At 42.5% G+C, this 23,947-nt stretch overlaps 1 long non-coding RNA gene across 1 annotated transcript; it reads left to right on the forward strand.

The window, feature by feature from the left end:
- Positions 1–18,674: 18,674 nt before the first annotated feature.
- Positions 18,675–23,684, forward strand: LOC116663012. The gene is made up of 3 exons (XR_004319012.1): positions 18,675–20,691; positions 23,173–23,200; positions 23,297–23,684. It is a non-coding gene; the product is annotated as an uncharacterized LOC116663012 (long non-coding RNA).
- Positions 23,685–23,947: the final 263 nt, after the last annotated feature.

The following is a 23,947-nucleotide window of genomic DNA, read 5'->3' on the forward strand; positions in this document are numbered from 1 at the left end:
GCCAAACAACTTTTTCCTGTTGCTCTCAACAGCTGTAGAGATGGGCACTTTCTGACACAGAAACAGAGCTCCCAGGTCTGGAATACCGTACCGAAGAAGTGACATACGCACTATAATTACAATATTCTGTTCCTTTTCCAAAATCTAAAAAGAAGTTGATGGAGAGCTTACCTGGACGGTGGGATTCATGGGAAGGGCAGTCTTAGAAAATACCAGGTCTTTGTTCCAGTCCAGAACTGCTTGATGGTACCAACATGGTGAATATGAACAGATTACTCAAAGCCTCTGATCCTCTTAGGATAAGATAAGTAGCTGATGTACAGAAATCTGCTAATACTAATCGTGACTCCATAAATAGTGTTATAATTACTGGCAGGATACCACATACTGTCTTGCAGACGCCAACCTAAACTATAAAAGGAAAGCAACTTGGCTAGTTAAAGAGTTAACGCAACAGACAGGACCTGCTCCACAAATTAGGGGTACAAATATAGTCAGAGTATTTTTTCCTGTTAGATATTTGAGCATTCAATGCTTCCTTCAAAGACGATAAACACTTTGAAACTCTGAAGAACATAAGTCTTCCTCCTTATTCAAGAGACTCAGGTAGACTGTATATCCACCGGCTTAGGTCCCTCCCATGCCTTGCGCTAGTGTCCCTAGCTCAGGCAGCCATAACAAAATACCATAGACTGGATGGCTTAAACAACAGGAATTTATTTCTTACCGTTTCGGAGGCTGGAAGTCTGAGCTTGGGGTGTCAGCAGGTCAGATTCTGATGAGATCTTCCTAGCTTGCACATGGCCACCTCACTGTGTCCTCACGTGAGAGAAAAAGAGAGCAAGCTCTTTGGTGTATCTTATAAGGGCACTAATCCCATCAAGAAGATCTCTGCCCTAGTGACCTTGTCCAAACCTAATTACCTCCCAAATCTCCACTTTGATGATTAGAGCTTCAACATATAAATTTTGAGAGGACACAAGTCAACAGCACTTGGTGTACTGAGTTACAGCTTCATTTACACTCACTGATCAGACATTGCTTCCCAAAGCATACTGGTGTCCAGAATCAGTTTTTCCTGAAAAAACACAGAAGTTCTTTTCCTGAGCTCAAGTAGTCTACCTAGACTGCCCCTTCTGTCAGGGACTTTACTGCTACTTGGCCTTGACTGAAGACTCTTTAGTCAGCACTAGGAAACTGACAGGATTTTAGAAGCCACCGGCCTTAAATTGAGAGTAGGAAATTCCCCCAACGGGATAGGCGACAACCGGCCTGAGGTTGGCCAGTTGTCATCTACCCTGTTCTTAAATATAGCCAGGGAAGAGGATATGTTAAATAGACCCAATCTATTTATGGATGGCTGTTATTTTTTGGAATTGTGTCCTTTTATTAAACCCCAAACTGCTTGCCTATTTCAGCCATGCTTTGATTCTGGTTTTGCCTTCTATATCTACACAAAAATGTTCAATTCCATTTGTTTTAAATGCCAGGATGAACCTGTTACCTTTATTGATTATCCTCCACATACATACCAGTTTGTGCCAATCCCAGTTAAAGTGCATTGCCAAAAATATAACAATGTAAGTAATGTTGGATGATGGCACTGTGAAGTCTGGGCCCTTGATTTGGAGAGCCATAAAAGCAATTTTTAGGAGATGTATTGTTGATTGCATTATATTGACAGTTACACCATAAGAATTAAATAGACCCTTATTCTTACCTTTTAATTAATTCTGCACTAATCAAAGTCAAAAAGCTGGAATTCCACACAATTTAATTCAACATCCAAGGCTGTAGGAAAGTAATGGCCCTCACTGAAAGACACATGTGTTATGGTATTTGGAAAACTGGATATCCACATGCAAACCATGAAATTGGACCCTTGTCTTACACTGTTCATAAAAATCAATTCGAAACGGATGAAAGTCTCAAACGTAAGACCTAAAACTGTAAAACTACTGAAAGAAAACGTAGGGGAAAATCCAGACAAATATTTTTTGTTATATGATACCAAAAAAGCACAGGCTACAAAGGAAAATTAGACAAGTGAGATTGCATAAGAAGCTTTTGCACAGCAAAGGACATAATCAACGAAGTGAGAAAGCTATCTACTGAATGGGAGAAAATATTTTCAAATTATATATTCAATAAGGAGTTAATATCCAGAATATATAAAAAACTCATGCAACTTAAGAGAAAAAAAAACCTGAAATGACCAACAGGTATATGAAAAGATGCTCAATTTCACTAAACATCAAGGAAATACAAATAAAAACCACAATGAGATATCACCTCAAACTTGTTAGAATGGCTGTTATAGAAAAGACAAAAAAATAACAAGTGTTGCAAGAATGTGGAGAAAAGTGAACACTAGACACTGCTGGTGAGAATGTAAATTGGTACAATGTGGAAAACAGTATAGAGTTTCCCTCCAAAAAAAAAAAAAAAATAGAGCTACTGTATGATCCAGCAGTCCCACTTCTGGGTATATATGAAAAAGAAATAAAATCAGAAACTAAAAGAGATATTTGTACTCTCATGTTTATTGAAGCATTGTTCACAATAGGCAAGATATAGAAACAACCTAAACATTCATCTTCAGATGACTGTTTAAACAAATGTGTTATATACATGTATATGTCTATGCAATTGTATTTTATTCATCATTTTAAAAGATGTAAATATGATCATTTGTGACAATGTGGGTGAGCCTAGAGGGCATTATGCTAAGTGAAACAAGCCAAACACAGAAAGACAAGTACTATATTATCTCACTTATATGTGGAATCTAAAATAGCCAAACTCCTAGAACAAGTGAGTAGAATGGTGGTTTCTATGGACTTGGGGGATGGGAAAATGGGAGATCTTTGTCAAGGAGTATAAAATTTCAGTTATGCAAGATGAGTTCTGAAGACCTAATGCCTACAGCAGTGTGACTGTGGTTATCAGTACTGTATTGTATTCTTGAAATTTGCTAAGAAGTTTGAGCTTAAGTATTCTCATCACAAAGAAAGAAAGTAAAAGAAAAAGAAAGAAAGAAAGAAAGAAAGAGAGAGAGAGAGAGAAAGAAAGAAAGGAAAAGAAAAGGAAAGAAAGAAAGGAAGAAAATGGCGATTGTATGAGGTGATGGACATGTTAAATAGCTTGACTCAGGTGACTATTGATCAATATGACTATCAAAACAGTTGAACACTAACATTTTTCACACATTTTTTTATTCATGAATTACACCTCAATAAAGCTGGAGAAAATTCATGAAAAATAATTAATAAAAATTTTCATTGAAAAAGGAAGAGCTGTTAAACTCATGGTATGGTTTATTACAGTGAAAGGATGCAAATCAAAGTCAGCAAAGGTAAAAAGCACATAGGGCTGAGTCCAGGAGAGACCACATACATTTCCAGTTGACTTTTCTGAATGGTGTCTACGGACATTGCTTAATTACACCTTAACACTATAACAACGTGTGACAATGAACATGAAGTTCTGGTAATCAGGAAGCTTACCTGAGCCTTGGATCCAAGGTTTTTACTGGGGGTCAGTCATATAGCATGGAGCATCAAGTGACTGACCTTAGGTACTCAGGCCTCAGCCCCTCCAGAGATGAAATTGATACCAAGTGGCCAAAAGCCCCCATCGTAAATCACATTGTTGGCATAAACTTCCTAGCGTAGCCCAAGACTCCAGGCAAATCAAGCCATTCTTATCAGGCTTATAAGGGTATTCCAAGGGCTTAGAGGTTATCTCCCAGAAGCCAGTCAAGAGCCAAACCTTTGTTTGGAATATGTAGGCTTTGGGCAACCCAGACCTGCTGAGTTAATCCTTGACTGCACAGAATCTAATCAAATAAACTACTTAAATGTGATTCCTTCTTACCAAAATGTTTTATGATATACGCTGGAATCAAGACTATTGCCACTCAGCTTGTCATTTCTAGAAATAAATTACCAGGTTAATAAGGGTACCCTCCCCATGGCAATTACTAATTCAGAGATTAGGGATGGGAGAGGAGAGACAGGCAGAAGTAGGTGAAAACTTATACATGCCATCAAGGAGCAGAAAACCTAATAGGAGAGACATGATAGTAACACCGGCTAGTATTTAGTGAGTGATTGTTTGGTGCTAAGTGATTTACATGTTCTATTACCTTTAATCTTCATCTCAATATTATAAGGTAAGTATTTTAATCTTCATTTACATATGGAGGAGACCAAATGAGATATATTTAGAAATTTACCTTTGCTGCCAGTAAATGGTCAAACAAGATACAAGTCTCAGTAGTCTACTGCTGGTGGGAATTTAGGCTGGTAAAATAAAACCTTTCTGGAAAGAAACAGGTAATTCTTATTGATGTAAATATGCATTGCTCAACAACCCAACAAACCATGCTTATGTATGCCAGAGAAATTCTTACATCGATCATAAGAGGATATTGGTAAGAATTTGTATTGTACCATTACTTGTGGGAGGAGGGTATGGGAGACAAGCTGGGCCTCCATTAGAAGGGAGATGGATAAATTTAATGTGACAGGTGCATATATAGAACAGTATGTAACAGTGAGAAGTAAGAGACTATATGCCTACAAAAACTTTTGAGTGACTGTTCCATATTAAAAAGAAACTAAAGGTACCTAACAACCAAATATAAACAACCTTTCTTGGATCCTTGGTTAAAAAATAATAAATAAAGGCAGCAATAAAATAAATTTGAGGGAGAAAATATGTAACATATAGGGCGGTGAAAAGGTTAGTATCTGTATTTTATGAAGAGTTCTATATATCATTTTAAAATCTCTTTCTCCGAATCTGTTCCCCATCAAATAAGCAAAGAATCACGAAAAAGGCAGTTTCAAAAGGAGAAGTATAAATTGCCAAAAAACATGAAAAGATATATTCAGTCTGTTTGGTAACCAAAGAAATGTAAATTAAACGACAATGAAACATCATTTTCCATTTTAATAACAGCAAAGATTAAACAATGATAATATTTGAAGTTGGCGAAGGTGTAAATACTCTACCGGTGAAGTGTAAGTTGGTTCAACGTTTTGGAGTTAACAAATTAGACAATATAAGCCAAATTTTTATGTAAATATTCCTTTTGACCTAACTGTTAAACTCGTAGAATCTGCTCAAATGAAATAATTAAACAAATGGATAAAAACTCATTTGGCAGCTTTGCAGGGCAAGAACAGAAGGAAGAGAACCAGGTATAGGGCTACTTCAATAGTCCAGATAAGATATGGTGGAGATTGCATAGGGTGATGGCAATAGGGAAGGAGAGAAAGGGACAGATTGGAGACGGGACCGAAAGGCCTTGCTTATAGACTGGATGTGAGAGCAGCTAATAAAGTGCACTTATAACAGCCAGATTTGCTCAGCTCCTCTACAAAGAAGTGGAACACCTAGAATAGTGGAATTTTTGCTGAGGCTAAAGTTTGGGAACTGCTTATTAAGACACTGATGCTTCTAGTAGTGTCATGGGGCTAGAAAGAGAAATAGAGCAATTGTTGAGGTTCTGTGAGTGAAGTGCCTTGGCAGACAGTAAGAAAACAGAGAGTAAAAGGAACTGTACTCAGGAGTACAGGAGTGAAACACACCAGGATTCCACCATCAATGTGAGCCTTACTTCCTTTGATATCCCAGCATTCCTTCCCATTCTCCATCACCTTCCCCTTAACACACACATAAATACACATACGTCCAAAAGAACTTCTTCAACCACATAAACAGACCTGAAGTCTTCCTTCTAGGCAGCTCCTAGAAGGGCTATTCAAAGACAAGCGTCCTGGAAAAACATCAGTTCTAAAGAAATTTGTCATATCAACCATGTCTCTTCTAAGCAGAATCACAGAACCAGCCATTCAAGTTATACAAAGAAATCCTGCTGTGGTTTTTTTTTTTTTTTTTGGCAATGTAGTATATAATATCATGTCTAGATGAAAAGTACACTGGAAAGGATTAATGACAGCTTGGACTCAGCAAAAAAGATTAGTGAACTTGAAGACAGCAATAGAAGCTATGCAAAATGGAATACAGAGTGGAAAAAATCTGGGAAAAAGTGAGGAGTGCCTCAGTGTCTGGCAACTTCACACACTGACCTAACATGGAATTCAAGTCCCCAAATGAGAATAGGTAGGGAGGGACATGAAAATATTTGAAAAAAAACAATGGCCAAAATTTTACAAATTTTATGAAGCCTATAAACCCATAGATCCAAGAAGCTCGATAATCCTTAAGCATGAAGAAACAAGAAGAAAACTAGACCAAAGTACGTCATAATCAAATTGCTTAAAACTAGTTGTAAACAGAAAGTCTTAAAATCAGCCCAAGCAAAAAAAAAAAAAAAAACACATTATATTCAGAGGAACAATGTTAAGAATGAGACCATATTTTTCACTAGGAACAATGCAAGGTAGAAGAGAGTGGAGCAACATCTTTAGAGTATTGAAAGAAGAAAAAAGTCAACCTAAGCCTAAAATTGTATCATTATTTATTTTGTTGTTCAGATTGTCCTATTTTTGCCTTTCAGGTATTCTGTGTCCTTTTGAGAAATCACTATTTTTACTTTAGAACTTTGTTACTTTTTGACACTACAAGATGCTCCAGGTTAATTTTGTATCTCCTCAGTCCAACCCTAGAATCAGCCATTCTTCTTTCCTTTTCTTCCAGAGTAGTTCTTAGAAACTAAGATTTGGGTGGTGAGTGTGCTTGTTGCCACTGAATTGTCGATGATTTTAGATTCTTTCACGTATACACAACTCTGTATTTGTCCTTTGTTTGAAAAGATTCACTTTAACTTTTTTTTTTAATGGAGAACTAGCTTTACATAATCTTTTCAATTCCTTTCATTCCATCCAGCAAAGCATTACATATGGAAAATTTGGCTAAAAGGCAAAAGTGACTTATCCTCTGGAAAAAAGTATGTTAAGCTGTTATGCATACTAGGATGATTCAGAATCAGGTCGAGTGGGCAAACATTTCATATGGAAGGATGGAATTTTGAGTGATCCAGGCAGACAATGTATGTGAACTATGTAAAATTTAGAAATCTAACGACTCTCCCTCTTGTCCTAGTTCTTTGTGTTCCACATGCTGAATATGTGTGTTGCTGCCACCTGATACAATCTCTATGCCTACAGCCTTAATTGTTGCTGATGTAGGTCAGCTCCTCCCTCGCCTTGCCACTCCCTCATAATCAATTACCAAATGTTACTTGTGCCTTTTCTCACCTCCTTCCTCACCCCCACATTGAGGCAACCATTGTGTCCTGTTTATTCTATATCTCAAATCATTCTGCACCTACTCATTCCTACTGACACTGCCTAAATTCATACCCTTCTCATCTCTCAGTAGTTTAGTGTCTTTATCTTTGGGTTCACTTCCACCTATGCATGCACTCTTCATACAAAATTGGTCTTTCTAATACAAATCCATCTTATTATGTCACTTCCTTTCTAAAAATTCTTCAAGTTCTCCCTTTTTTATACAAGACAAGGCTCCATCCAACCCAATAGCATGACATGCATGGCCCAGGGTAGCTTTTGTCCACCTCTCAGCCTCATCATCTAGTACCGTTCTACACCTATGTCGTTGTGCCCCCATACCTGAGGCTTTCTCTGTATAGAATAGCTTCCTTTTCTCCCTCAACTCAGGAATAATCTCTACCAGGGCTTTGTCATATCTCCTCTTCCGTATCACATATCCTTTCCTTGTACCTTCTATCTACTTTGTGTATATTTCTCTGTCAACAAGTAACTGTCCAAATGTTAGAAACATACTTCTAACCCAAAGAGATGGTGAGCACATACCAATATTTCATTATGTTATTAATAAGGGAACCCATAAAGTGAATTCAAAAGAGAATTTGAAAAACTATGATTGCTACAATGAATGAGAACAAAAAGGAATAATAAATTAAAATTGCTAAATTAGATGCAGCCCTACTTAATATCCTACAGGGCAGTTAAGCTGTAACATTTGGGCTTATCTTATTTTCCCACCATGGAAAAGAAAATCAGCTCATCAGTTTCTTATGGGATAAATTCTCACTTTGCAGGGCTGTAAAGTATCTGGGGCTAATTAATAATAAATAGTTAAAAGTAAATAATCAAACTTCTCCCTAGAGTTAGATGACTCTTAGGTGGGGTTATTCAACAATTGTCTTCTCTGTGTAGCACAAGGAACTATATTCAATATTCTTGTCGTATCTTACGGTGAAAAAGAATATGAAAGCGAATGTATGTATACCCGCGTGTGGCTGAAGCATCGAGCTGTACATCAGAAACTGACACAACATTGTAAACTGACTATACTTCAATAAAAAATAAATACAAAAGAAAACAATTGTCTTCTAGCATGACGTAGATGGATATGGCATTTCCTTGTTTTATTTCCAAGTTTGGAGTAATTTTTCTTAGTACTGTTATTGGCTATCTTGACAGTGTACTTTTTAATTCATTCAATCCTGGTACGTAGTCTGAACTTGAGGGAACTTAGGTTATTGTTATTAACTGGGATATGTATACTCCTTGGGACATGGGAAGATTTTTCCAGGGCTGACTTGGCCATTGATACCTTTTAAATAATGAATTTTCAGATTCTTGCCTGAGGCGTGTACTCTTTCCCACAGCTAGCCTGCTCCAAAAAGTGTCACTGTTTTGGCAATTCTTTCCCACATCCCCTTCCACAGTCATCCTTCACCCACTTCACTAAAGATTCTCCATCCATCTCAAATCTGATCGTGCACCATGGACTTCAGTGCTTCCAAGGGCCAAGCAAAGGGACAGTTTAAGGAAACCTCGACCCTGAGAGAGTGATTTCTCATTTAAGCAACAGGCTCTTGTCAAGTCTTCACTCAGCCTCCTAAGACCATATTTATCTGAACTAGACAATAAAATAAGAATTTTTCTGTCAAGATGTGAGTTGGACACAACACAATTTGGCTGACTTGTTTGATGATGAGGGCTAGTTTTGGCAAATAGGTCAAAGGGTGTTTATTTTCCATAAAATAAAAGAGCCAAATTGATCCCAAGAATTTGACAAAAGTGTGTTAAAACCTGCCTGCAATATCCTGGAAAAATATATTCTTTGTATCTATAAACTAATGATATAAGCGATTTAAATGTTAACCTAAAAATGTATGTGGAGTTGAATAGGTTTAATTTGTTTGCTTATTTGTTTAACATTGTTTTAAGAGGCAACAAGCGAAAAACTGAAAACCACTGCCCGGGAAAAAAATTCTGGACATCCAAACTCCAGCTGAAGCTACAGCCAAGACCCTCATCTTTTTTTTCTTTTTTTTTTTTAAAAACAATGTTAGGGCATGGGGTTGGGGCTTCTTGGTCAATATCTAAGATGAGGTAGTCCTGAGGAGAAAGTGTATTTATTTAAAAAAATTTTGTTTAAACATTTAATTTTTTTGTACAATTTTATTTATCTAAGGGGAAGGTAATAAGGTTTATTTATTTATTTTTAGATGGAGGGACTGGGGATTGAACCCAGCATTTTGCGCATGCTACGCGTGCAGTCTGCCACCGAGCTATACCCTGCCCTGCAAGACCCTCATCTTTCTGCTGTTGACTCACTGGGCCTTGTGGTGCCCCCCTTGTTTAGTGTTGCCCTGCCCTTCAGCCTGGTCAGCTGATCTTGGTCCCACTGATTTGATTTTAGCACTGTTGGCTCAGAACTCATCTTTCTGTCCCTATTACTTACTGCCTTTAGTTGAACAGGTGGAAAGTTCCTAAAATCTGAATCCATCCTGGCTCCCCATGCTGTGTGCTTGGGAAGCGCAGGTCAACCAATGTAGCTTGGATTATATTACTATAAACTTTAGATTTCCTGGCCACTATTCCTGTGTCTACTACCTTTTCCCTGGTGCACACTTCTTTTTTACTGTCTTTATTACAGTTACTTGTGTACTAAACAGCCTCTCTTTCTTCGTAGAGTTTTACACTTTTGAGAAAAATACTTTGCATTATTTGTCTATTACAAAGAGTTGAATTGAAATAAACTCAGCTGACCCAAATAAATCCAACTAGATTGGAAGCATCTCGAGTACAAGCCTGTCTTATTCACAATTACCAGTGTCGACAGAAAGAATAACAGCACGTTTATCGAGAGCTAACTGAAGTCAGGCCTAGACTAAGCCCTTTAATACACAGTTATTAGTGCATCAGGACAAACTCGTAGGCATCATCTGCATTTCAAATTCAGGGAAACAGAAATAAAGACATTAGTTATATAAGGCACTCAAAGCCACACAGCCAATGAATGGTGGTGCCAGGATTCAACTCGAGGCAGAATGACCCCAGAGATCTTGACCACAAGTTGATATTATCTCACAAATTGGATTTGTTTTAAAAGTTCTTCTTGAAGGTAATTAGGTTTATTTATTTATTTAATGGAGATACTGGGGACTTGAACGCAGGACCTTGTGCATACTAAGCATGCGCTCTGCCCCTGAGCCACACTCTCCTTCCTCTCTGTGGATCTGTAAAACTGGGTGAGTAATGAACAAAACAGCCTTGTGTTACTGATGCAGTTTCAGTAGGCTTCGGGAGGATCGGGGCCCAGATGAGCCACCTTGACCTGGAGTGACAGGAACATTGTTCCCATCTGGGCACTGTGGGGCAACAGGGCGGCTGAGCCTGCACAACTGGGCTCAAAGGTCATGAGAGCTGCAGTGAAGGGCACTACAACCAGGGAGAGAGGCCCAGCAGAGAAGGGGCTTGCATTTGAGTCTACCGATGTGCCCTTGGGGACTTATTCACAAGAGCAGGGGGATATTTTGGTAGGGACTGCGTGCCAGCATGAGCAGGTAGTGAGGCGCTCAGAGTTGTAAGATTGTTAACATTTGTGGTAGCATTGTTACTAACAGGCTGGGAAAGACTGGGATAATCTGATTTCACTATAATTCTTTGAGAAAGTATGGAAGTGCTCCATGGTTCTCTCAGTGCATCAACATTATTAACTCTTATTTTAAATCTTTTGCAAAAAAAAAAAAAATAGAGTGCTGAATAAAGTTGTCTCTCATTTCCCCTTAAGAACATTTTGCTGTCTAGTTTCTGAAGTCCTTGCCCTCATACGTTGACTCAGCAGTTTGAAATCAGATTACAACGCCATTGTGAAGCTCCAGCAATGCTCCCATTATTTTCCAGTTCCCATAAATGTAGCCACTAAAACCAGTTTCACTTTGACCGAATTACTTCATCTCCATGGGACACAGTGTCCTCATCGACTAAACAAGGATGAACTGTTTTCTACTCTCCTTGCATAATCCCAAAGACAATGGCAGGGAGCATGACCCTTTAAACACTCAAAGTGGGTTACTGTGGTATTTCTGCCTTTAAGATTTTACTTACTGGGTTATGATTTACTTGCTATTAGTGAGTTTTGGATCAGAGTGTCATTCTAACTTGAGCTTTATTTCCATAGAAATGCAACTGCCATGACCTGAATTGAGACCAGTGACCAATTGTACCTTGGAAAGCTAGGGCTTCTTATAATCAGACTTGAGAACCACTGACCCTGTTGAAACCCATAAAACGGAGAAGGTAAACTCAGAGGAAAATACAATCTAAACCACCAAAGCAGACAGATGTCTTTTCAAATCATGAAAATAGATGTTTTGGAAAATTACAGATAATAAAGTATGGAATGATCAGAGAAATTACGGATTTTTTTAAACTTTTCAAAGAGCGATATAGTTTCATTGACATTGCGATATGAAGGGACAGACTGGGAGTTTGAAATTTGTAGACACTGACAGGTATGTATAGAATAGATAAACAAGATTATACTGTACAGCACAGGGAAATGTATACAAGATCTTGTGGTAGCTCACAGTGAAAAAATATGTGACAATGAAAATATGTATGTTCATTTATAACTGAAAAATTGTGTTCTACACTGGAAATTGGCACGACATTGTAAACTGACTGTAACTCAGTAAAATAAAATTAAAAAAAAATAGCCAAGAGATATTGCCTCCCACCTCCTCCATCCCCAAAATTCTCAGTAATGGAATTTCTTAGAAAGTTTTTAGAAATAGTACGTGGAGAATAAAATTTTTTTACAAATGTTCTCATTGGAGTGTATTAAAAATACTTTATTACCTACTGATCCAGTAGTAGAGACAATAATAAAAAATAATAATGTGATATTTGGTGTCATGGTATAAAGGAAACAAGGTAATCATGTAGATTGCATATGGTCCCAGTTAATTATCAAATATGAGCAACCTATTAATTCGATGTCTGGCTTCCCTATAGAAACCAAGCCAGGTGTATTAAACAGCATCTCACGTTATCAGTGAACAGGGAAGGAAGGTGATGCTAAACCCCACCTCCTGCCTTACAACCTCTAATTAGGTGACCGACTGGCCTGGTTTGCCTGGAATTAGGCGTTTCCCAAGACTTAGGACACTCAGCGTTAAAACCAGGGCAGCTCTGAGCGTACTGAGATTGTTGGTCTCCTCTGCACGTCTAAGGTCTTTAAAAATGTGTGGAAGATTTGTACGTCTCTGTCCCGGGGCTTTTCTCCCTGGCAGCCACAGAGCTGCGTGGTGACGAGGGCCAAGGAGTCAGGCCCTCCCGCCTCTGGGACATCCTGCTCTTGCAATGCAGTTGCTTTGAACTATAACTCCAGGCGACTTGCTTCACGAGGACTAGAGACGCTGCCGCTGGGCAGCTGGGGCAGGGCTGTCCTGGCGACTTCTGTCTTTGGTAGTCTTTCCCCATCGCTGTTGACACCCTCACCTCCTATCCCATGGTGGCTCTGACCTGTATTCTCGGTTACTTATGTCCCCGGACACTCCCCTACAGGGATTTGCTTGCCCAGCATGCTGTTAACGAATTGGCAGCGGTGCCAACTACGGGAAGACCTCTTCCAGGTGTGTTGAGTTTATATCTGATCACTCTTGCCTGCTTTCAGCAGGAATCCTGTTAGGTTGGTTTAGCCAGAATCCCTTCTTCTTTTTTTTTTTTTTTAACTTTTTTTTATTGAGTTATACTCTTTTTACAATGTTGTGTCAAATTCCAGGTTAGAGCACAATTTTTCAGTTATACATGAACATACATACATTCATTCTCATATTTTTTTTTCGCTGTGGCCTACCAGAAGATCTTGTATATATTTCCCTGTGCTACACAGTATAACCTTGATCATCTATTCTACATTTTGAAATCCCAGTCTGCCCCTTCCCTTGCCGCCCCCTTGGCAACCACAAGTTTGTATTCTATGTCTATGAGTCTGTTTCTGTTTTGTATTTATGTGTGTTTGTTTCTTTTTTTTAGATTCCACATATGAGCAATCTCATATGGTAGTTTTCTTTCTCTTTCTGGCTTACTTCACTTAGAATGACATTCTCCAGGAGCATCCATGTTGCTGCAAATGGCGTTAAGTTGGCTGTCAGAATCCCTTCTTACTGAGGTTTCCTGCCAGTAAATTTCTATCCACTGAGCTGCTTCTTGGCTATAAATTCTCACCTTTCCTTGTTTCATTCTGAGTTGAGCCCTATCTCTCTCCCTTACTACAAAACCCCATTGTAGCAGCCCCTTTGAATAAAATCTTCCTTACCATCTTGAACAAGTGTCATAAATAATTTTTTCTTTACCAAGATACACACGCTAACTCAGACATGCTTAGTTTTATGCATATGCGAAACATTTTTCACTACACATGCATTCTTATCACGGACAGTTTTCTTTTCATTTTACGGTCTTTCTTCCCCCCTCATTTCTCCTGCCCTCTGTGCTCAAGGAAACCAACGTGACCAGTTTGGTTGGTATGTTAGTTTTTTTTCTTCCTCTGTGTATTGAGTCCCTGATTTTGAGCTGGATATTGTTCTAATCATAAGCCAGAGACCTGCCCATAAAAGTTCATATCGTGCTGAAAAGATAGGGAACAAACATGCAAAGAAAGAAATAAGATCATGCAGGATGCTGATAATTATCATGGAAAAGACAAAGTCGAGAATTTCTGAGGGTGGTTTTACCTGATGTTTGGGGTGGCCTCTCTGAAAGGCAGACATTTTAGTTAATATCTGAGTGATGAGGAAACAGCTGTGGGGAGATTAGAACAGAAGGAACAGCCTGTGTAAGGCCCAGAAAGGAAATGAGTTTGGGGTGACTGATAGACAAAGCCCAGGGTGACTGGAGCATCAGAACACAGAGCAACAAAAAGAAAGATGAAGCCAAGAGGTGTAGCCTCCATAAGGCAAGGTCAATGTCCAAGTGTAATAACCGATAATGAAAAAGAAGATGAAAAAGAATATATATAACTGAATCACTATGCTACATACCAGAAACTAACACAATATTGTAAATCAACTATACTTCAATTTAAAAAAATCTAATATGCTGGAAGCCATCAAAGGTTTCAAGAATGATATAGTGATTTTTGCTTTGCAATGATTTCTTCAATTCTAGTATAGTGAGTAGAATTAGGGGCCAGAGTGGACACAATGAGACCAGTGAGGAGGCTGTCGCCACGGTCCAGATGAGAGGTGGCAGTGGGGCTTATGAGCAACTGAATTCTGAAGCGTTCTAGAAGAAAAGTTTGATGGATGGAGAATAAGGCTGAGACAAACCAAGGCAGGAAGAAAAAAAAAAAAAAAACAGAGTATGTGGAAATGCATTGTGTGAGGATATTGGGATCCTCTGATGTGACAAATGTGAGCAGGCCATGAGGGATGGCCTGGAGGTCAGAGCAGGGTGGGAGTCTCGTAAGTCATACGTGGGCTTTACTGGGGTTGCAGAATAATGAAGCCCACCTCCTGATTTAGCAAGACTCCTGGGCTTTCTCCCCCTCTCACTATAGGGCACACATGCTGTGCCTGAGATCAGATCGAGGCAGAGGCTTGGAAACCAGGGCTGTCCTGTTGATGCCTTCAAGTGGAAAGGCCAGAGCAAAGCGATGCGTTCAGAGAGCTTTCTCAAATATCAGCAGGGAAAGATTAGAATGTCAAGACACAGGGTTCAGACTGACACTTTATTTGATTATTATAAACTATGTAACAAGAAAGTAAAGAGGGAACTCTTTTGTATTAATATGTAATAAGGACTTGTGGTTCATAGAATAAATTATTTGGGAGCCTCAAAAATTTAGTGTTTTTTATTTTTAGTTAGTATAAAACCTTCAGGGGCTACACACTATTCTAGGTGCTGGGGTGTGGAAAAGTGAAAAAGACAAAATCTTTTTTGAAAAGAACTACAAAAGACAAAAAAAAAAAAAAAAGACAATGTGCTGTCATGGGACAGGATTGGGAGAAAGTAGACGAATAATTATACAGTGTTGGGTCAGTTAATGATGACAGATGGGATGGAAAATAAAGTAGAAGTGAAATGACGGTTAGTAATTAGTGAGTAAGTAAGTAAGAAGTAAGATGGGCCAGAGACACTATTTATAAGGGATACTCAGGAAAAGCCTCTTCTGGGAAACGAAGTGGGTTCAAAGACCCGGCTGTAGTGATGGAGGAGGCCGCGTAAATATTTAGGGAAGTAGCATGCCGGGAAAGGGAACAGCAGGGGCCAAGGCCTTGAGACATTAAGGGAAGGACGAGGAGGCCAGCGTAGCCACAGGCCACGAGCAGGAACGGTGAGAAACACGACCGGAGACACAGCCGGGGCTGAGGTCCCCATGGCCTGGAGGGCCATGGTAAGGATTTCAGATGCTATTGGGTCAAGGGAAGCCATTGGAGGATTGAGAGCAAAGAGGGACGTGATTATCTGATGTTCTCAGAGGATGGCTCTGGCTTCTGTGTGTGGACAATTGACCCCGGGGACAAGAGAGGAGAAGGGAAGCAGGGGCGCCAATAAGGAGGATATTACAGGCCAAGGTTCCTAGACACATTATTCATTAACGCCCCAAAGTAGAAACAATCCAAATGTCCATCAGCTGGTGTGTGGAGGGACACAATATTATGTATTCATACATGGGAATACTATTTGGCAATTAAGAGGGGCAAACTGTGGATTCAGGTTACAACATGGTTGAACCTGAAAGATGTCAGAAACCGAGGACCACATATTGCATGATTCCATTTATATGCAACCCAGAGAAGGCAAAGCTGTGTAGACTGAAGATGGACGACTGCCTGAAGACTTCTACAACCCCAAGCAACACTGCTTACGAGAAGAGGGAGCATGAATGGATGGCTGCTAAATAAGCTAGTAATGAGAGAAAGGTCCACCCACAACCTAGTGATGGAGAAAGGTCCATCCCACTTACAGCAGACGGGAAGCTGATGAGAAGCAGGCGGCGTCGCCGGGCTGAGTGCCGGAAAGCCCTAGGAATTAGAGGAAGCAGATACCTAAGAAGCCAGGGGTGAGGTTGGGCTGACAATTAGGGGATTATTTGAAAGTTTTTATGAGAAGCAATTAGATCCAACATCCTCTACACTATCCACGCTATCCTACAGAGTCAGCAATTATCCCCAATATAAAGCAAGAGACAAATACTTCTTAACAGTTGAAACTGACAGCCTTTAAACTCAGATTCAGTGACGGTAGAACAGGGCCAGGAGAGATGGAGAACCGAATACAGGGGAATTAGGCAAAAAGTCTACTCATAGAATGATGAGAACATCTACCAGCCTCAGAATTCTGGGAGCGAGGCTGCGGAAACTAAATCCTTCTGCACAGCCAGAGAAAAGACCTACCCACAGGGACGTTCACTTCCCAAAGGAAAAGCTAGGTGGCCACTCGTTTACCATACAATGAAGTCAATAGGTTCCACTGATGTAGACTTTAGTTAGTTATTTAGCGCTTCACTCTTAAATATGAGCAGGAGAGAATCACCAGACCTCTGAAGAAAACTTCTGATACAAGAAGAAAACAAAGAAAGAAAATCAGCCGGAAGTACAAATAATGCCAGGAGTTTTAAAGTTTAATTTCTTAAATTGTAAAATCGTGGCAGCCGACACTGCATGGCTTTCGAAGCCTAAAATATTTACCGTCTGGCCCTTTGCAGGACGAGTTAGCTGCTCCCTGCTCTAGACCATCACTGTCTAAGGGAGGACACATTTGCAGTTTTCCTCCTGAGGCCCGGTACCCTTCATTTCCAGTAAAAGCAAGTGGGACACCCACATGGACTGGGGTGGAAACTCCACCCTTAGAATGCCAGCTCCCACAGGGCCCGGAGTCTGCCCTGTCCCTGCCAGGACCCAGCACAGTACCTAGCATCTCAGAGATGTCCAGTAAGTGCTTCTGTTTGAAACTTCGAGCCATAGGAAGCATCAGGTGCCCTAACCACCATACAGGGATGGGGACCCCAGAGAAACAGTAATAGAAACATGTGCAGGAAGACCTCAAACACAGGAAGGAACCACCTTCATTGGGTTTTTATTACGTGCCAGGCACCATTACGGTGCTTTCTAGCTTTTGTTTTATTTACTCTTTCTAACAACCCTTTATAAATGAAGCAATCCTGTTTGCATGTTACAACTGAGGGAACCGAGTTTCAGCGAAGTCAAATAATTTTCCAAACGCTGTACCTCTAAGAGATGGAGAAGCTAAGATTCAAGCACAGGTCTTTCTGGGACCAAAGTCCAGTTTTTTTTGTTCTCTATACCACAGGATTTGCTAAAACCTTACCCAAATGTAAGCCATCTAGTTGTATCATTATTTTCATCATCACTGTTAAAAACCTCATTAGTTAGACCAATGCGAAGGGGCTGACATGGATGGCCATTGTCATCACTTTGTGGAGTCCTGCAGGCCTCATTGCCAAGGCTCTTCCTCGATAGAGCCACTCTGAAAACCTGGAGCAACACAGGGCAGGTCCTCGGGATGTGTAACTAGTGACTTGGCCACCAGCGCCCCAGGATCTAGCTGGGGATCGCAGTAGGGGGTGGCCATTTTGCTTGTCCAGCCATAAATTCTCATTTCAGGGCCTGAGTGGTTTGAGTCCACACACGGGGCTTCCCGTGCCCTAGTGGAGTGTGTCAGGGAGCTGGTTAACACAGCTCTCCAGGTCTGTCTGTGCGCCTTTCGCAAGCTCCCAGGTGCTGCTGGTGCCACTGGTCCTTTGATGAGCAAGTCTAAGGAAAAGACTTCCCTTTTCATTTCAGTGGCTCCGACCGGCCTTCCCACCCACCCCACACCTGCTGTGGCCTCCCCATCAGGCTTTCGTGAAGCCTAAGGAGCGGTGGGAGCTGCTCCCACTGACCTCTCAGTGACGTTTGACATTCTTGGTCATGCTGCCTTCATGAACCCCTTATGCCCCTCGGGCGTCTGAGAGGGGCCTCTGGCCCCTCCTCTCCTGCTTCTCAGACTCCCCTCTCTCTCTCTGGTGGCCTCTTATCTTCCACTTATGCACCCCTTGAACTTTGGGGTTCACGACTCTCTTCTCACCCTCCCTGGGGAGCAACCATGCCCACTCCTCCCACCTCATCCTTCCTGATCTAGCCATGCTCTCTTTTCAGGGGGGACCCCAGCCAGATCCTCCAGTCTTTGCTGGAGGCTGGCAGCTCCCCTAGGAGGCTGGTGTGAGTAGGGTTAGAGGAGGGCAGCCAACCCAGACTCAGTTGGGTTTGATGTGATACTTTTATGTGACCACAATCATAATTCATCGTAATGCCAATTAGGGAGCACTCTCTATCAGTGCTCATGCAAACCCTGTGATTTCTCGTGACCTTGGCAAGTTGAGTGTTTGACCACAACTTGTGAATGCTGGAGGACTCAGGGGCCTTGTGGACACAGTACTGCTCTTGCATACAAATCTGCACAGGACATAAATCTCCCTATTTGAAAAATAGGTGGCCTGGTCAGAAAATGGTCACGCTTTCCCAAGTTTCCAAGTCATCAGGACAAATTACCAAAAACTGCCTCCACAGGGCATATTTTGGATAATTTTCATTCACTGGTTTTCCCTTGTTATATATTAGGATATATCCCACAAGTGTTGTGTTTTCAGTGGCCCTAAATGGCTTTCTGTCTTCTGCGTGTGCTTGTTAACATACAGCATCTGCCAGCCTAAGGCACGGGCACACGCTGACATGGTTTTTAACTCTGGTTCAACCTCAGAGCTGGTTTAGTAAATCACCCTTCCCTGAAGATTCGTACATCGCTGCGAAGGTATCATCTTTGCAGTGTTTTTAAGCCTGGGCAGGGTGAGTTGTGTCCAGGATGCAAGATTTCAGCATCCGGAGATGAACAAGGGGAGGGAACACAATGTTTCAATATTCCAGCCGCTCTAATTCCGTTACGCTTGGGCACATGCTCCACGCCAGTCTCTGTGCTCTCTCCTGCCCTGCCTGGAGGAGTCGGCATGGTCTGCGTCTCTGTTTCCTCTACTGCTGGCTAGAGACACGGACCGGGGCGGTGAGAAGGGAGCCACGGGGGTGCGGTGCTGAGCAGCCGCGGTCGGTCCAGCCTGTTGGTGATGTGCCGAGCCCGCCGCCACTCCGGGCACGGGTAATGCGCAGCACCAGCCGTCACGCTACCGGAGAAGGAAACGCACAGGAACCAGCAATCCGGATCCGGGATCCTCCGCAGCCCCAGGCTTGTCTAAACGCACAGGGCCCACTTTGTGGCCGGTTCCCGGCGCGCCACCGAGTTTGGGGCTGGGGTCTGAGTCCTGCAGCTCACTGCTGCTGGCAGCAGGGGATTGATTCTTTTTAGCAGGTTCCCTTTAGCCCAGTGGAGCGGGGAAGTGTTCACAGAGCCCGGCGGCTATCTGCAGAGCGTTGGTGCAATCCTGCCTGCTGCCCGGAAGGTTTGGCTGCCGCAGTTCCCCGCCCCCCCCCCCCCTTCACTGGGCTGTAAATCGAAGCTGTCTATACGGGCCAGGCGCTCAATCCCTGGGGCTACAGCCTGCCCAGGTCTCCTGGCACCTGATTTCCCAGTGGTCAATTAGGTGTCTCTCTGCCTGTAGCACTGAAGCAGTGGAGGGGCCAATGCCCAGGCTTTGATGGAGCGTGCCGTGCGCAGAGACCTCCCCAGTCGACTTCCTCATCAAAAGGCAGCATCCATTCATACTTCTCTCTCTGCCTGTGGACAGAATTCTGGGCATGGACTCTTGCGATCTCCCGTTTTGCATGTGAAGCAGAAACTAAGATAAAAGGGAAAAGGAAGGGGGAATGCGATCCTAACGCAACAAGGCGCTGGAAGCTCCCGAGAGGCCTCTCCTCTGTGGGGAGAGGGAGAAGAGGCAGATCCCGAGCCCAGCGCCCCAGCCAGCTGCGGCTTCGCTGCGGAGCCAGCACACACGCCTACCTCGCCTGATTGCCGCATTCCCAGGGAGGTCGCGCGGGGCCCGGCGGCGCGCCCAGGGCTCACGGGCCGTAGGATTTCTGCACCCGGCGAACGATGCGCGGGCGGGCTTCCCAGGGCCAGGGCCGAGCCCGAGCCTGAGGGGGCGCTCCGGGAGGCTAGCCTCGGCGGGGAGTCCCACCGCAAACCGCAGGGATGCTCCGCGACTCGCAGTCCAGGCCATGCGGGTGTGTGTCAGATGTGACTTGTCTGCGACAGGTGACATCATTTTAAACTAATCTTTCACACCTCTGGGTGGTGGGTGAACTTGGGAAACTGAGGAAGCAAGAGCTGAAGCCCAACCGCGATCGCGTGAGAGGAAATACTCCCGACCGAGGTCTGAGAGCCAGGTCCTCCTGGCAGAGCAGAGTGAGATTGAGCCAGTGGTCAAGGTGGACCCCAGGTAGCTCTGAGGAACGAGGGAAGCCGCTCTGGTTTTCAGGTTTGTTTTTTTTAAAGCATATTGCAGCTGCAGCTTTGAAGTTTGCCGCCTCTTCCCCACCCCCAACCCTGGGTTTGGGGGCGGGGCGGCACTTTTCCTCGCAGCTGCCCAGGCCTTTACCAGCTGAGGGGAGAGGGCTGCAGGGTCTGCAGTGTCTGGTGGTAGCTTCCTACAGGGGACACGGTGACTCGAAGGCACTGTGGGTGGGATGGCACCCTGAGGCTGGACCTCCTGGGAGCTCTGAGGGTGGCGAGAAGTCCGGGATACCTCTTGGTGCCTCATCCTGTTTTCCTGCCCTGCCACTTGGTGTTGGATGACATTTTGCCTGCGCAGGGGTTTCACTGTCATGGAGCTGGCTGTGATGCTGTAAGGGAAGTGGACTGTTAGGGTGACCTGGAAGAGAGAAGAGAGAGCGCTGGAGCTTTCCCTTGTGTGGCAGTGTTAACCCCATGGAGCCTGCTCTCTTGGCACACCTGTCCACCTGGGTCACCATCTGTGGGAGTGAGTGGGGCTGCTGGCTGACTGGCCTTGCCAGCTGGTGGGCCGAAGCTGGACTTGCCTGGGTCCTGCCAGGCCAGGAATGTGTGGGCAGGAAAAGAGCAAAGCTCCCCTCCACCCCGTTCCCTCTCAGGAGAAGGGTAAGCAGGCCCCACCATGATGGTGCACAGACTTTCAGAGTGGCTCTATCAGGGGAGAGCCTTGGCATTGAGGCCTGCAGGACTCCGCAAAGTGATGCAAATGGCCATCCATGTCGGCCCCTTCGCATTGATCTGTGCACTAATGAGGCTGTTTTTAACAGTGATGATGGAAATAATGATACAACTAGATCGCTTACATTTGGGTAAGGTTTTAGCAAGTCCTGTGGTATAGAGAAGAAAAGAGTTGAAAATGTTGCTGTTAGAATATCGGATGGGAGTGAGGGAGAAGGAACTGATGTATTTGTTATATCCTTTTAGAATTAAAAAAAACTTAGACTGTGCCCATGTTTAACTTTTTCAACTCTTTTGGATGTTTCTTATATGTAGCTCCATTCTAAAATTAATGGACGTAAACTGACCTCACTTGATCAACAATATTGACTTCTTATAGTGCCAAGAAAGGACTTTTTTATACCTATCTTTTTTAAATGGAAATTTTAAATTAATTAGTAAAACAAAAACTTTGTCTCACGTAGTGTCTTTTACGTTAGATTTTTACTTTGTCTTCTATTAATATGGGAGACTCCACTTTCCATATTTTTCCCTTTTTAATATTTCAGCCATGTCTTTCCCCATGCTGTTACCTGAGTCCGTTTGGATCATTTTATTTTAGGTGTGTAGACTGTAGACTGTACATACTCCGGTTTGGGGTTTTGACCCCGTCTGTCTTGTCTTTTAATGGAAAAAGCCTGATCCATTTGCTTTTATTGATACAACTGCTAGGTTTGATCTTTCTTCAGTCATCTCTTTCTAAGCTTTCCACCTTTTAATGTTTGCTTTCTGGCTTGATAAATGGATTTAGCATTTTGAGAGATGAATTCCATTTAAGGCCATAACTGATTCTTATCTTTAAGGTTTTTTCAAAAAATGCATTTCAAAGGGCATTTCTTAAACTGCATTTCCTAAAAAGTCTGAATCTGGACCAAAACATTAATTCATCCCAATTATTATGTTTAAAACAGTTCATAGAACTTTACTGCTTTCTTTCTTTTCTGCTTTTTCTCTTCTTTTATTCTCTCTTATGATTCACAGTCACCTGCCTTTCACAACTTATTTTTGAGATTTTACCTTCTCTCAACTCATTCATACTTTTATTCATGTAACAAACCTTGTTCCATATAGTGTACTGGGCAACAAGCTTGGAGAAAGGGACACAATTCTTGCCGTGTAGGCATTTGAAAGCCACTAAGGAAGCAGTGGCGGTCCAGGGAAGTGGCGTAGCAGAGGTATGCCCGTGCTGTGGAGGAGAAGCTAGGAGAGGCATGCAACCTGGACCGGCTTCTCAGGGAAGACTTCCTGGAGGAGAGGACACTTGAGCTGAATCTTAGAACATGATGTTGATTACTGAGTCCAGGAATGGGGAGAGATCTTTCCAGCAGAAGGAGCATCATATGTTTAGAGACAACGAAATAAGAAGATGTCTTGGGTTGTGGTTGCATAAACGTGGTGGCCAGTAAGAAGGGAAATGGTCAGAATGGTGCAGTGAGAGATCCACTCACTTGGTCACAGAGGGCCATGAATGTCACTCTCAAGAAGGATGCTACCCAAGAATCCTAAGCAGGATGCAAATGGGATGCAGGGTGGGGATGGGAGGAAAGAGGAGAGGAGGTGGCAGACCTTCTGTGAGGGTATTTATAATGAAGATGATTAAAATAAAGAGGAAGTGATGGAACAGAACAAATGGTATAGTCAGGAGACCGCGAGACCGTGACCTTGGAGGGACAGCAGGGAGGTTACTGCTCCACGTGCTACTCCAAACTCTCTGGTTCACTTTTTTCTCCAGCTCCAGGCAAAACTCCATTGGAAGTGGAGTAAGACTTTCCAGTTTATACCATGAAGAAAAATCACCTCTGAGGTCTCACTGGTTACAGCCCAATGGTTTGAGTGAGCCGTCTTTTGCGGTGCAGGAGATTCAGGCAGAAGAAGAGGGGAGAAGGTAGAAGTCACTTCAAGCCCAACTTAATGAGGCCAACGAGGTTGCAGAGAAGCTAGGTAAGGCCCCTTGTCCCTGCCTCAAATCCTCACCCACCCCTTGTGAAGTCTTTCATCTTTGAAACAGAGATAATTTAATATGGTATGGCAATGTTAGGAGTTACAAGCAAAAGCATGGCTTCCTAGTTCAGTGCCGGTTTTTTAGGGTAGAGTGATGTGGTCATGGACGTGGCAGCTGAGCAGCACATGAGCGTGAGAGGAACCCTTTAATTTGGTATTCCCAATACTTACACATTACACCTTTTGTTATTGTCCTACGGTCCTTGGGTATTTCGTTCTATCTTTTTCTTTCTTTTTCCTCTCTGAATTGGAGTTTTTAAAGTTTCTGTTGATGTCTTCAAGCTCCTTGATTCTTTCCTTGGCTGAGTCCAGTTTGCTGATGAGTCCACCAAAGGCCCTCTTCATTTCTGTTATGGTGTTTTGATCTCTAGCCTTTACTTTTGATTCTTAGAGTTTCCATCTCACTGCTCTAACGACCAGTCTGCCAATCTGTTCTTGCATGTTGTCTGCTTTTTCCATTAGCACCTTTAGAATGCTAATCATAGTAGTTTTAAAGTCCCAGCCTG

The sequence above is a fragment of the Camelus ferus genome, chromosome 4, assembly GCF_009834535.1.
Source record: "Camelus ferus isolate YT-003-E chromosome 4, BCGSAC_Cfer_1.0, whole genome shotgun sequence".
NCBI lineage: Eukaryota > Metazoa > Chordata > Mammalia > Artiodactyla > Camelidae > Camelus > Camelus ferus.